The following is a 13,762-nucleotide window of genomic DNA, read 5'->3' as shown; positions in this document are numbered from 1 at the left end:
AGGTAGCGGAGGAAGTGACTAAAAGTCGGCTGAGAGCTGAGCAAGCAACATTATTCCCTCTTGGCCCCTTCCCCAACATACAGCATCACAGGGCAGCCACGTGGATTGCCCCACCCAGGCGAACACCTAAAGCTCCATCCCTTACTACTTAACCATCACAGAGACAAAAAAATATGGCCCAAATGAAAGAACAGATCAAAGCTCCAGAAAAAAAAATACAACTTAGCGATGAAAAGACCTATGAGATGCACAGTTCAAAACACTGGTAATCAGGATGCTCACAGAAATGGTTGAGTATAGTAGCAAAATGGAGAAAAAGTGAAGGCTATGAAAAGTGAAATAAAAGGAACCAACAGTGAAGGGAAGGAAACCAGGACTCAAGTCAACTGTTTGGAGCAGAAGGAAGAAATAGACATTCACCCAGAACAGAAGGAAGAAACAAGAATTCAAAAAAATGAGGAGAGGTTTAGGAACCTCTGGGACAACTTTAAACGTTCCAACATCCAAATCATAGGGGTGCCAGGAGAAGAGGAAGAGCAAGCAATTGAAAAACTTATTTGAAAGCATAATGAAGGAGAATTTCCCCAATCTGGCAGAGGAAATAGACTTCCAGGAAATCCAGGAAGCTCAGAGTCCCAAAAAAGTTGGACCCAAGGAAGCACACACCAAGGCACGTCATAATTATATTACCCAAGATGAAAGATAGGGAGAGAATCTTGAAAGCAGTAGGAGAAAAGGAGACAGTTACCTACTGTTCCCATAAGGCTATCAGCTGATTTCTCAAAAGAAACCTTGCAGGCAAGAAGGAGCTGGAAAGAAGTATTTGAAGTCATGAAAGGCAAGGACCTACATCCAAGATGACTCTATCCAGAAAAGCTGTCATTTAGAATGGAAGGGCAAATAAAGTGCTTCCCAGATAAAGTCAAGTTAAAGCAGTTCATCATCACCAAGCCCTTATTATATGACATGTTAAAGAGACTTATCTAAGAAAAGAAGATCAAAAATATGAATAGTAAAATAACAACAAACTCAAAACTATCAACAACTGAACCTAAAAAAACAAAAACGAACTAAGCAAACAAGTAGAACAGGAACAGATTCACAGAAATAGAAATCACATGGAGGGTTATCAGTGGGGAGGGGGTGGGAGGAGAATGGGGGAACAGGTACAGGGAATAAGAAGCATAAATAGTAAGTCCAAAATAGACAGGGGGAGGTTAAGAATAGTATAGGAAATGGAGAGAAGCCAAAGAACTTATATGTACGACCCATGGACATGAACTAAGGGGGTGGGGGAATGATGGTGGGGGTGTGGTACAGGGTGGAAGAGAATAAAGGGGAGAAAAAAAAGGGGCAACTGTAATAACACAATCAATAAAACATATTTAAAAAAATAAAAAACATCACATCGGCCCCTGAAGAGATTCTACCTTTGCAGGTAACTGACCAGAGGTAGGTTCGATAACTCTTCACAGGCTTCCTGGAACTGCCCAGATTTAGGCTTCGGTAGGAAATGAGACACATCTCGTTTCTGGCTGCGTGGAGTATTCAGTCCTCCAATAGGAGGTCCTGACCGCTCAGCACTTTGTTTCTTTCTAGGACCACGTTATAGGAAAGCTCTGGTTACAGAATTTTAAATTGAAGCATGTATGCTGCGTGGACTAATTTTAAATTTATTTTTAAATCCCAGGGGCAGGTAGGGTTGCAGCAGCCTCCACAGGTGTGAGGTTTTCGAGCACCAGCCATACTTTGGCTGAAACCGTACTCTGGTTTCATCTCATTCTTTTCTTTGCCACTTGCCTCCGTTACTCACCCCTTTGATGCAGACTTTGTTAGAGACAGAAAATATAGATAATATTTTCTACATTATTTCTTCCGTTATTTTAATAATGGTAATAGCTAACCCTTAATGGATAGCTCCATTCCAGGCACTGTGCCAAGCTCTTAAATTCATCACTTCATTTAATTTTCACAGCATCCTTTTTGGGTACATAGAATCATTATGCCTATTTCAAAGAAGGGGGAACTGACGTTTGAAGTGCTGAAGCAACTTCTTGCCCAAGGCCACACACAACCAGAAAGTGGCAGATCAAGGAATTGAATCCAAAAACCCAAAAACTTGTACTATTAATCTCTAGTTTACACTGCCTTGGGGAAAGACTCTTTTTCTTTGAGTAGCTATAGATAAGCTAGGCATTCCTCAAGCTTATTGGTCAATTTAATCCAAACAACTAGTGCCAGCTTAAGGCAATAAGACAAAGAGCCCACATCCTTTGGGTTTTTAAACAAGGTGTTTATCAGTTATAGCAACAGCAGCCAAAACAGCAGCGTTTGAACTGTGCTGTTTACAAACTCATTCATGCATATTATTCCACTCACCAGGCACAAGCAATCTGATAGTTTCTGCATTCTATTCACTGACGGTAAAAAATGAGCTAGATAGATTGGCCAAGCTCCCTAGAATAAGCACTTTCGTCCATTTGTCCTGGATCCCATCGTGGGCAAATGCTTGTGCTCAGTATCCAACAGTCTCGGGGTGGCTGTCGGAGGGCTGAGCCCTGCTCCTCCCCCCACCCCAACTCCCCCTTGCCGGTCCAGGTTAGAGCGAAGATGTGTAGCTGGAGATCACTTAGTTTATCATTTAGTTTTACAGATAATAATTAAGGTAGGTTTTATTTATTTTTTATCTTTAGTACGTTTATTGATTTTAGAGAGAGAGGAAGGTGGGGCAGAGAGAGAGAGAGAAAGAGAGAGAGAGAGAGATCAATGTGAGAGAGAAACATTGATTGGTTGCCTCCTGTATGCACCCTGACTGGGGATCGAACCTGCAACCTAGGTATGTTCCCTGACCGGGAATCAAAATCCCAACCTTTTGTTGTATGGGATGATGCTCCAACCAACTGAGCCACATCAGCAAGGGCAAGGTAGCTCCCCATGTGTCAGGTATTGTGCTAAAACATTAATACCGATTATCTAGTTCAAGCCTCATAACAACACTGTGAGGTGTTCATTATCATTTCAAACTTTCCCACACAAGAAACTGAGGCTTGCATTTAAATAAATTGCTCAGGCCAAAGGCATACAGGAGGGGTCTGGACTTTGTCGGACTCCAGATTAAGGCCCATGATGAGAAAGGTAAAGAAGGGACTTGCTCCAGGTCACACAAATGCCACACAGGTGAGCCTGAAAAACACTCAGGCCCAGACATAGTTCTATGGAATGTTCCCTTCCCTAAATGAATATGGCTGATAAAAATACTTGATCTTTATTTCTTCTTTATAATGTTATATGGAACACCGCTTTCCCATCTACTCTTTATGAAACTGTAAGCTTCCAGTCTTTATTTCTTTCTCTAAAAATAATTTCCTGAATTAAATTTGCTCAGCCACATCCATGAAATGGCCCTCTGGTTCTCATTTACTGGGCCTCTCAACGTCCTGGGGATCTTCCCGCCTCATACACAGGAATACACGGGGAGCCTGCCATCATGGTCTTTACAGTGGCCAGTCTTTGGACACTGCAGAGAGCAAATCAAAGAGTTACAGACTTTCTATGGGGAGGTATCACTATTCTGCTACCAGTGTTCTATTTATGTCTTTGTTTCATCTCCCCCTTCTTTTTCCACTTAAGTCATTTTGTGTTGCTCTCTGACCCGGCTCTCAATGTCTTATTCTCTTCATCTAGGGCACCCTCTCCTTCTCAGTTCACGGAGACCCTTCCAGTTGTCTTACTCAACATCCCCTTCAAGTCCCATTTTATGCTGAGTGATTTTGTAGCGCTAAGTCCGTTTCTCCCTTTTGTGTCGGACTAGTTATTTTGCTATGGATACTACTATTGGTGTTTCCAAAGAAAGAAGCATCGAGTAATAATAATCACAATAGTGATGATAATGAAAATGTAGCTCACTATGTGCCAGCATTGTTTAAACGCTTTAGACATATTAACTTTTTAAATTCTTACGACAATCCTATGAGGCTGACCCTATCACTATATGCATTTTATAGATGGGAATCCGGAGGCACAAAGCAACTAACTGGTCTAAGCGTAGGGAGCCAGTAAATGACAGCACTGAGCAGCCTTTGTGGCTCTCTTGTTTATGTTCTTGACCTCTACAGTGCACAGTGTAACAGTTTTTTGCTTTACCAGCTATTCCTTTATCTGCTGTGACACTGACTCAGTTCTCTTATCCAAAAGAGTTTAGTCACTGTACCTGTAGCCCAACAGCCAATTACAGGAGCTTAATTAGCTCCTAACGAGCTGTTAATACTAGTATCTATGATTTATGGTGCTAATGATATGCACGGCTCTCCACATTCATCATGTCATTTCAGACTTCCTACACCCCTATGAGGTAGCTTCTGTTAATAACTTCAGTTATGGATGGGGGAAATGAAGCTCAGAGGCATGAAATCATAACTTTCCCCAGCCTCTTCAGCCTATGCTGTTGGAGTCATTGTTAAACTCACCAGCTGACTCTAGAATCCAGCTCAGGTAAGGTATTGTCTTAATGAGACTTTCAAAGGCATTGGTGATCATAATGCAATCCCTTCAGAGCTAAGATCCCTCTAAAGATGTGATTCCACCACTGCAAATAACAGAACTGGGGCCTGAACCAGGTCAGCTGAGGCCAGAACCTCTGGCAGGAAAAGGGAGGATTCCTTTAAACTCATGGCATCAGAATAACCCTGGCCTTTGTTATATAATTGACTTGCCATCCAGCCAAAAACTTCAAGGGGGATAATGACCTGTGGACTGTGGCGCTCAAACTTCTCACTCGAGTCATTGCCCATCGCCAGCAGTACTGTCCTTGCAGACTGAGCAGGCAGTGGGGCCCTTGCCCAAACTGGAGTCAGCAATTATGGGCTGATTAAATGCAAATGAATAAAAACAGCTATAAATTTGCCTCCAGCCTAGTGATGTAAGCTTTTTGGCACAACTCTACCCAATCCTTGTGGCTGAGTAACTTGTTTTAGTGCCAGTTTTTATTTAATTATGTAACTCAGAGGAATTCAATATTAAAGCATGTCCTGAAGAATGTGGCTTTCATTCAGGGTGGGTTGGGTGCAAAAGTACAGCGGGAGGTTTAGCCCAAAGGTCTGTAATCCCACAGCATGGATCCCCAGGAAGCCAGCCTCTTAGAGAAGCTGCTCAAGAAAAACATCAGACAAACAGAAAAAACAAACAACTGAGTAACAGAAAGAAGAGAAATCCTTTCCTCTTAATTTTTCTCTTAGGCTAGCCCTTGGGGGTGACTTGGGCTGTTTCTAATAATTTTATTTGCCGATGAATACTCAATCTGCCTTTGTTGTGGAGTGCTCAGGGAATCATTGCTGGTGCCATTATGTTGGAGGGGCCCTCAAATATTCAAGCATCTATTCTGAATAAATGCATCCAGGAGGAGATGCCTTCCCTCCCCTCTCCCCAGGGCAGCCTGCCTGTAGCATGGTCCCAGCTTTCCCACTTGAGACCATCTCCCGGTTTATGGCTGAGCTGATGTTTGCATATCTTTCTTTTCTGTTCAGCACATTTGCTCCTGTTAAGTGAATCACAAGAGCAGCACAACTAAAGTAGCATTTTGCTTTGTGAGCCAAGCATCAGAGGGCAGCAGTCAGCTAAGTCAAAAAGGCGTTTTCTTTCTCCTTCCTTTGCAAATCTGAAAAATTTTGCATGCAGCAATAAAAAAACACGCAGTGATTCATAAAGTTTGCTGCTGAGAAAAATGAGGATCAGCAAGATTAAGCAATTTGGCTAAGATGAGACAACTAAGTGGACCTATGCCATACACACACTTAACATATTGAACTTGTGGGCTGCCTCTGGAACTTCCCTTGAATGTAAGTTCTGAATCCAGTGTCTTGAGCATCGTTGCAGCAAACAAACTAGATGCGTGAAGCGAGGAGTTTATAATTCATATGCAGAAACTGGCTTGGTATAGTTTGGAAGAGCAGATCTAAGAACTGTCTCTAGTGACCAGATAGACATTAGCTGCAAATGCTTGCTTAGTGTTTGATGAATGAATACACCTATAATGTACAGAAAGAAAAGGTGGAAGTTGACTCAGACCCTAAAAACGCATGATGTTCATTAATTTACACTAAGTTTAAAGGCATGAATTTGAAAAAAAGAGGTTAAATCTATCTCATTGGTATAAAAAATAATTGTAAGTGGAAGCTATTTTTTAAATTTTATTTTTCAATTACAGTTTACATTTAATATTACTTTGTATTGGTTTCAGGTGTACAGCATGGCGATCAGACAATTACATCTCTTACAAAGTGTTCTCCTCGATATTTCCAGTACCCACCTGGCACCATACACAGCGGTCACAATATATTATTGACTATATCCCTATGATGTACTTTACACCCTGTGATTATTTTGTAACTACCAATTTGTACTTCTTAATCCCTTTACCTTTTTCACCCAACTCTCCTCCCCTCTGGCAACCATCAGTCTATTCTCTGTGTCTATGAGTTTGTTTCAATTTGTTCATTTATTTTGTTCTTTAGATTCCACACAGAAATGAAATCGTTTGGTATTTTTTTCTTCTCTGACTGACGTATTTCACTTAGCATAATACCCTCTAGGTCCATCAACGTTGTCGCAAATAGTAAGGTTTTATTCTTTTTTTATGTCTGAAAAATAGTCCATTGTGCGTACGTATCACCACTTTTTTATCCACTTGTCTGTTAATGGGCACTTGGGTTAAGTGGAGGTTATTTGATTGTTTTAAAATCATCTGTTGCATCAGTATACATTAAAAGTAATACAATATTTTAAACTAAAAATTGGTTTAAAAAGCTTGTGTACTTACTAAACTCTGATTTAACTATTCTTTTTTCGTTCATGCTCTTTTGTTTGTTTATTTTTAATTTAAGTATAGTTGGCATACAATCTTATATTGGTTATACTAGCTCCAGGTGTACCATAATGATTTGACATTTTTATACTTTACCATGTAATCAGCCCACTAACTCCAGTACTCATTTGCCACTGTATAAGCTAACCACAATATTATTGATTACATTCCCCTCCCCCTTTTCGCCAGTCTTCCCACCCCATCCTTTCTGGTAACCACCCTTTTGGTCTCTGTTACTGTGAGGCTGTTTTTGTTTCATTTGTTTTTTAAATGCCACATATTAGTAAAACCATCCAGTAGTTGTCCTTCTCTGACTGACATATTTCAAGTTGGCTCATTTGCAAATGGACCATTTCTTCCTGGAATTACAGAATGTTAAATCTGGTTATGTTTGAACTATTTAATTCATAGCCCTTAATTTTCAGGTGAAGAAACTAGAGTTGACTAAGGTTAAGTGACTTGTCCAAGGCCAAAAATTTGATTATGGCACAGTTGGAACCAGAACCTCGTTTCCTGGACCCTTGAGATTATATGAGTAATGTAAATTAAAATAAAATTAAAAAACCTATGACTTTCCAGATATTTAAGGATGAAAACTGAACAGAAGCAACTCTGGAAGTCCAGGCCAATGGTCTGAGTTGTTGGATAGGAAATTATATAAAAAGTAACTAGTTTCACTTCATGAAACTTTTAAAAAAATTAAAAAATTTAAATAAATATTTGTTTATTTAACGTCACAGGTAGCACACGAACCTCACTATAAAATACAAAGAGAAGCTTTATGGCATGAAACATTATAGTATCTTTTTCACCCTGATTCTAGAAGTAGCTGTTATTGATATTTTAGTGGTTTTCTGGAGTATTGTTCAGCTCACCTCAGTTTCAAAGGAGCTCAGTTTGGTATTTAGATTTTTTTTTAGATTACGGCTTGAAAAATGTTTGAGCCTTGTTTGTACTAATTGTTCAGCTAGTACATAAAAATGTACTAGCCTTGTTTGAGACTAATGTTTTGTCTAAGGAACTAATGTTTTGTCTAAATGTATGACTAGCTGGTGTGCGAACCACAAAGTGACACCAATCTCTTAGCTTTTCGTAATGACTTTGTCTCAGTTTTTTCAGCTAAAGAACTTTAAAAACACCTTTTATACATTTCCTCCCAATAACTCTGGAATGTCAAGATGAAGAAATGGTTAGATTCATAGAGAACAAACTGTGGGTTTCTAGTTGGGAGGGGCTTTGGGGAGCTGGGTGAAAAAGTAAAGGGATTAAGAAGTACAAATTGGTAGTTATAAAATAGTCATGCGGATGTAAAGCATAGCATAGGGAGTATAGTCAATAATATTAAAATAACTATAGCCCCTGCTGGTGTGGCTCAGTGGATTCCGTGCCAGCCTGTGAACCAAAGGGCCACCAGTTCGGTTCCTAGTCAGGGCACATGCCTGGGTTGCAGGCCAGGTACCCAGTGGGGGATGTGCAAGAAGTAACCACACATTGATGTTTCTTTCCCTCTCTTTCTCTCTTCCTCCCCCTCTCTCTAAAATTAAGTAAATAAAGTTTTTATAGAAAGATGGTGAGAAATGTGCAGAGACAAAAAAAATTACATGTGATGCCAGTTAGTACTAGAATTATTAAAGGTATCACTTAGTCAATTATATAAATGTTTAACAACTATGCTGTATACCTGAAACTAATATAAAAAATAATATTGAATGTCCAGTGTAACTGAAAAATAAAATGGTAAAAAGACAGAGCAATTGTTGTGTTCTCCACTTACCAAATAGGAAACCAAACTCTAGAGAGATTAAATGGGTGCAGTTGGTTGACTGTATTAATGGGTGCAATTCTTCACCCCTCTTTGATTTGCACCTTTTGCCAAGTGACCATAAGTGCCCTCCCTCCCTAACTCTGGTCCTGGCCTGGTGACTTATCTTTGTTATTTGAAAGTTAGCAGACAGGTTGACAGCAGTTTTGGGAAGGTGCTTACACATTTCTACTTGTACTATAGACCTCTGCTGTCACATGGAAGGACATGCCTGGGTTAGCCTGCTGGAAGATGAGCCATCTGGAGCAGAGCCAAGTCCCCCAGCCAGTACGGAAGCCACCCCATATCAGCCAACAGCCAGCGGACTCCCAGATATGTAAGTGAGCCCAGACTAAGTCAGCCAGACCTGACAAGCACGTGAGCTACAGAAATGCTTTTTGTCGTATGCCACTGGTGTTGTGTGGTTGTTGGTTCTGTGGTATTACTACACTGACAGGTAACTGATACATTGCTAACAACTATAAATGAGAATCTGGAAATTTAACTAGGATTTTCTGTCTCTAAACCTAGTGCTCATGCATTTGACCCAATCTTGCTCTTTTGCATTTGTACAGGTTATTATTACCTCTGCCTGGGATTCCCAGTTCTGTGGGTCCTTCTGTTCTTTTTTTAAAACCCGGATTGGCACTACCTCTGTTTAGAAGCCTTCTCTGATTTTCCCAAGAGATGACTATCCTCTTGGGTGCCATCTCTCTTTTTTATATATTTTCATTGTTTCACTAATTGCAGTATAGAGCAGGTAGCTCTTTACCTGAATATATTTCTGAAGGGAATGTGAATTCCATTACTATAAGTACCTCATTAATATTTTTTGGAATTATATTAACTGGTAGGAAAAGATCATGGAAGAAGAATGAATGATTTCTTGCTGAAAAATTTCAATATATTTCAGATGAGAAATATATTTCTCATCTGGTCTTGTCTGCCCCCTAAGTTAGCATCTTTGGGTCAGGTAATAGGTTTGAGAACAAAGAATCCATAAATTCAGCACATATATATTATATATACTGTGTACCAGTTAATAATCCCTATAAATAACACAGAACAGATCTCTAACCTTGTGGAGAAACACAATTAACAGAAGGCAAACCAGATAGTTACAGATAGTGATAACTTAAAGAAGAGAAGAGAAAAAATGCAAAAAAATAAAGAAAAGAAAAATGGTATAGGGAGATAGAAAGTCAGGTGAGGAGGCTGCGTTTGAGAGGGTGGTCGGGATGCCAACATCCTCACTGGGTGCTCAGTGATGAACACACTTCCTTCTTTAGTTTCACTGCAGTGTTTTAATCTTAATTACACATTTTCTGAGGACAAATCGTGTTCATTGTTCTTCACATCTTCCGCAGACTCTAGGTGCAGAGCACAAGCCGCTGGCTGATTTATTATTCCGATAGTGAGGGGCACAGTAAGTTCAGGGTGAGCTTGTGTCTTGTTTCCCTTTCAGATTTTAAAATTTATGCCACTTGCTTGGAGGGTTAGTATAAGTCTGTAAATTACACAAATACATTTCATGTTCCTTGGTAACACTTCTGGGTTTCTTCTTAGAATTCCCATTTATAAATGGTCACAGGCTTCATTTTAAAGATGTACGTCAAAACATAAATCTGGAATGCCGTGAACATTGGCAGTAATTCTTCCTGGAGAAGGCAAGGATGCATTTGGTCTTGGCCTATTGTGAGAAGTAGGGGAAAAACAACGAGAGCGATCCTCAGCCCTCATATTAAGTATTGCCTGTCCTTCTTCCTTCATCTGGCCATCTGTAAGTCTGGGATTATGGTCCTGTACAATTCTATAGGAGATTGAACAAATAATTACAGAATACAGATGCAGGCCAATCGCTGTGCTCAGGTAATTTATGCACATCATCTCATGATTGCCTGTGAGTAGGTATTTTCATTTCTGTTTATCTGATGTGTAGAGTTTAAATACCTTGTCCAGGATCACAATGCCCAGTCATGTAGAAGAGACAAGACGAGACACAAGTTTTCTAATGAGAAACAGGACTTAGAGATCTTCATGTTTTTCCCCCAGCTAATGTTTAATCCAGGGCCAGACTCTGTCCTAAGTTCTGAAAATTCAAGGATGATTAAAATAGCACGGTGCAAGTGTTTTTCATGTTATTCGGTGAACTTCAGAAGAAGACAGGGAGAAGAGGAAAAGAAGACAAGAAGTGATTTTGAGTGTTCTATGTAGCAGTTTGTCTATTTAGAAGAGCAACTTTTGCATTGAATTCCCCAGAGAGCCAGAGAGCTGGTAGTTCTCACATCCACCTCCCACGGAAGGTGCTGTCTCCTAGTGATGGAATCTGCTGACAGTGGGTTGCCGAGGGATCCCAGGCAGAAAGCCCTGTGCAGTGCCCCATGATTGGAGTTTTCATGCTTTCTCCAGCCCCTTGAACCAGGGACACCTGGGACGTGGGCTAGCTAGCTAGCTTTCATACTTTCCTTCGGTGCAAACTACTCAAGTAAACTTGTCTTTTGGGAGGCTTGGTCTTCTGTCAGCATTTAGTTTTTATGTATTCAAACTTTCATCTAATATGCATAATTGCTGAAAGAAAAAGGCTGCAGAACAGCCATGAATTATGGCTTTTAGGGGAATGAACACCGCAGTTAATGTTGCAAGACAGCTTCCATTATAATCCCGTTTTCACATCCCTGTGATATTTTAGGGGGGATGGGGAGACGGAGAATCTTCCTTGGAGCTAAAACTTTCCATGGTTTCACTCAGCCCAAGGTGATTTTCAAAAATGAAATTTTTGCACAATGTCTCCATTTATTTTTGAGTTATTGTATTTGGAAAATGCTGTTCATTTTTACTCTGAGTATTATTAATGCATAAAAAATTCCAAGTGTGAATGGCTATTAAAACTTCAGTCATTACATGCCACTTGTCTCCGGAATGACATCTGAGCGAGATTTTAAAAGAATTATAACTCCCAAAGGCCAGATTCTTTCTTTCTGTGACTATATTATAGTATCTAATGCAAAAATGGTTAAAATATTTCATTATTTTCAGAGTTTCATTAGCACAGCTTTTCAGAGGGGAAATAAATGTTTAGGTAACTTTTATAATTTTTGAATTTATGATGAACTCTTAAGTGACCAAATATATTTAAAAATAATTTCTATATTTTAGGAACTATATTATTCAAGCTTTTAATTTTTTAGCTTAGATCTGTTTGAAGTGTGTCTTTTATAAATGGCACATTATTGAGATTTTTCCCAAAAGTGTCATTTTCTTAGTGAAACCTACTTTTGGGGAACAGAATTACTAATAAATATCATAAAACTAAAATCAATTCTACATATATCTAAGGATCTCTATTTAGAACGTGGGGCACGTATTTAAGTAAGTGCTTTGTTCTGTTGGTCTGTGTCTCTAATTGGTTTTTTCCTTCCACCTATTATTGCTGTAGCTGACATTCTGAAACATCACCTTGTGTCTATTGTTTATTTTATGTGTATGAATTTAGATCATTTATTTATATTTAACTATGCTAAAACTCTACAGTCAGTGTACCTAGTCACTAAGATGAGAAAATATGTATTTTGCAAAGTGTGATACAACAAAAATTGTATTATCACTGAAAATAATAATATAATTTCATTGTTTGAAATGATACTGAAATATTGTTGAAAGATAACTTGTGTGATCATGTTGGGGACCACTTTGTGTGGTATTGGAGACTGTAGCCCTGAGCGAGCAAGGCCTTGAAAGAGGCCTGTAAGTCTTGACCCGAACACTGGGAATGTAGGAGGTAGGCATGACCCGATGCTAGCACCCGTGGGAAATCAGGCCTGAAGAATGCATTGGACCCTTTGAAGCTTGTTTTCTTTGTATAGCCCTCTTAATATAAACGAGATGTTTAAGCTCAAAGCATAAGGGAGTGAACTCCTGAGCTCATGAACCACGCCTTATCACCATCTGGCGTCAGCATGTCTAACAGACCCTGACCTGAGGCAGATCTCTGTGTTCCTTCAATTGTTATTTATAGAAAATATCTGTTTTCCATCACTATAGCCTGTTGACATTGATTGATGAGCTGTGCATGTATGCTATATACCCCTGCACATACTGATCTCAATAAAAGCCTATTTGGGGAAGAGTTCGGGGCATTCTCCACTAGAGGGAATCACCACCCCCTTCCCCCCTGGACAGATTGTGTCTGGGATGACTCATTTCATCCATGACTGGGAGAACTCTGAAGGACAGGGTACCTTTATGATCAGTGACTTTTTCAGGGCTTTTCCATCTGATGGCAACCTTTATATTCTCTTCCAAAATGAATGATATCTTCACTAGGTAAATATTTCATTTAATGTAATCAAATAACTTCTTTGTCTCTTTCAGAATCTTGTACCTATAGTTTTATTTAATCCAATATTTTATGTTCTTATCTGATTTCATCATCCTAATTAAGTATTCTTTAAATATCATCTCTAGAGTCATTGAATCTTAAATTATTTTTTTCTTTTGTGACTGGAGAGAGGCATTTTATGGAATGTAGCTTGGTGTTTTCTCTTTTCAAATTCTGGTCTGGTACAAACACATGTATATATATATATCTACACACACACAAAATATGCATATTATATACTATGTTATTCACACATATATGCATATATTTTACACATATTATGATATATGCGCACAATATGCTACATGTACCACGTGTACATGTGACACACATGAGCAACACACACAAAACTTACATGCACACATGTGCACATACCTGTGTGTATATATGCGTATATATACATATGTGCATATATTTATTTCTTGTTAGTGCTGAGGTTACAATATTTTCTGATTCTCTTCTGTTTTTCTCTAGCATATCCATACAGCTGTCCCTGTCATTTGGAGGGAGGCTATATCTCTGTGTTGTCCTTTCAAGGTCTCTTTTTTCTCTCTCACTGTCATGATCTGTTTGTTAAGAATGAGCTTTCACCTCCTCTTATCCTTCATAATTCTGATTCATCATTCAGAGCCCAGCTCTATGACTGCTTCTTCAGGAAGACCTTCTCTGATTGTGACCCCCACCCCCCAAGTCGGTCAGGTTCCTATTAACACATTGGTAAAGC

The 13,762-nt window shown here is 39.3% G+C and overlaps 1 protein-coding gene across 2 annotated transcripts in view; it reads right to left on the bottom strand.

Annotated features, from left to right (window-relative positions):
- The window catches only part of GRIN3A (glutamate ionotropic receptor NMDA type subunit 3A), a 147,528-nt gene that overhangs the window by 56,608 nt on the left and 77,158 nt on the right, over positions 1 to 13,762 (bottom strand). The gene's annotated exons all lie outside the window — the stretch shown is intronic.

Source organism: Desmodus rotundus, chromosome 1 (assembly GCF_022682495.2).
Source record: "Desmodus rotundus isolate HL8 chromosome 1, HLdesRot8A.1, whole genome shotgun sequence".
Classification (NCBI taxonomy): Eukaryota; Metazoa; Chordata; class Mammalia; order Chiroptera; family Phyllostomidae; genus Desmodus; species Desmodus rotundus.
This window is presented reverse-complemented; position numbering and strand designations above follow the sequence as displayed.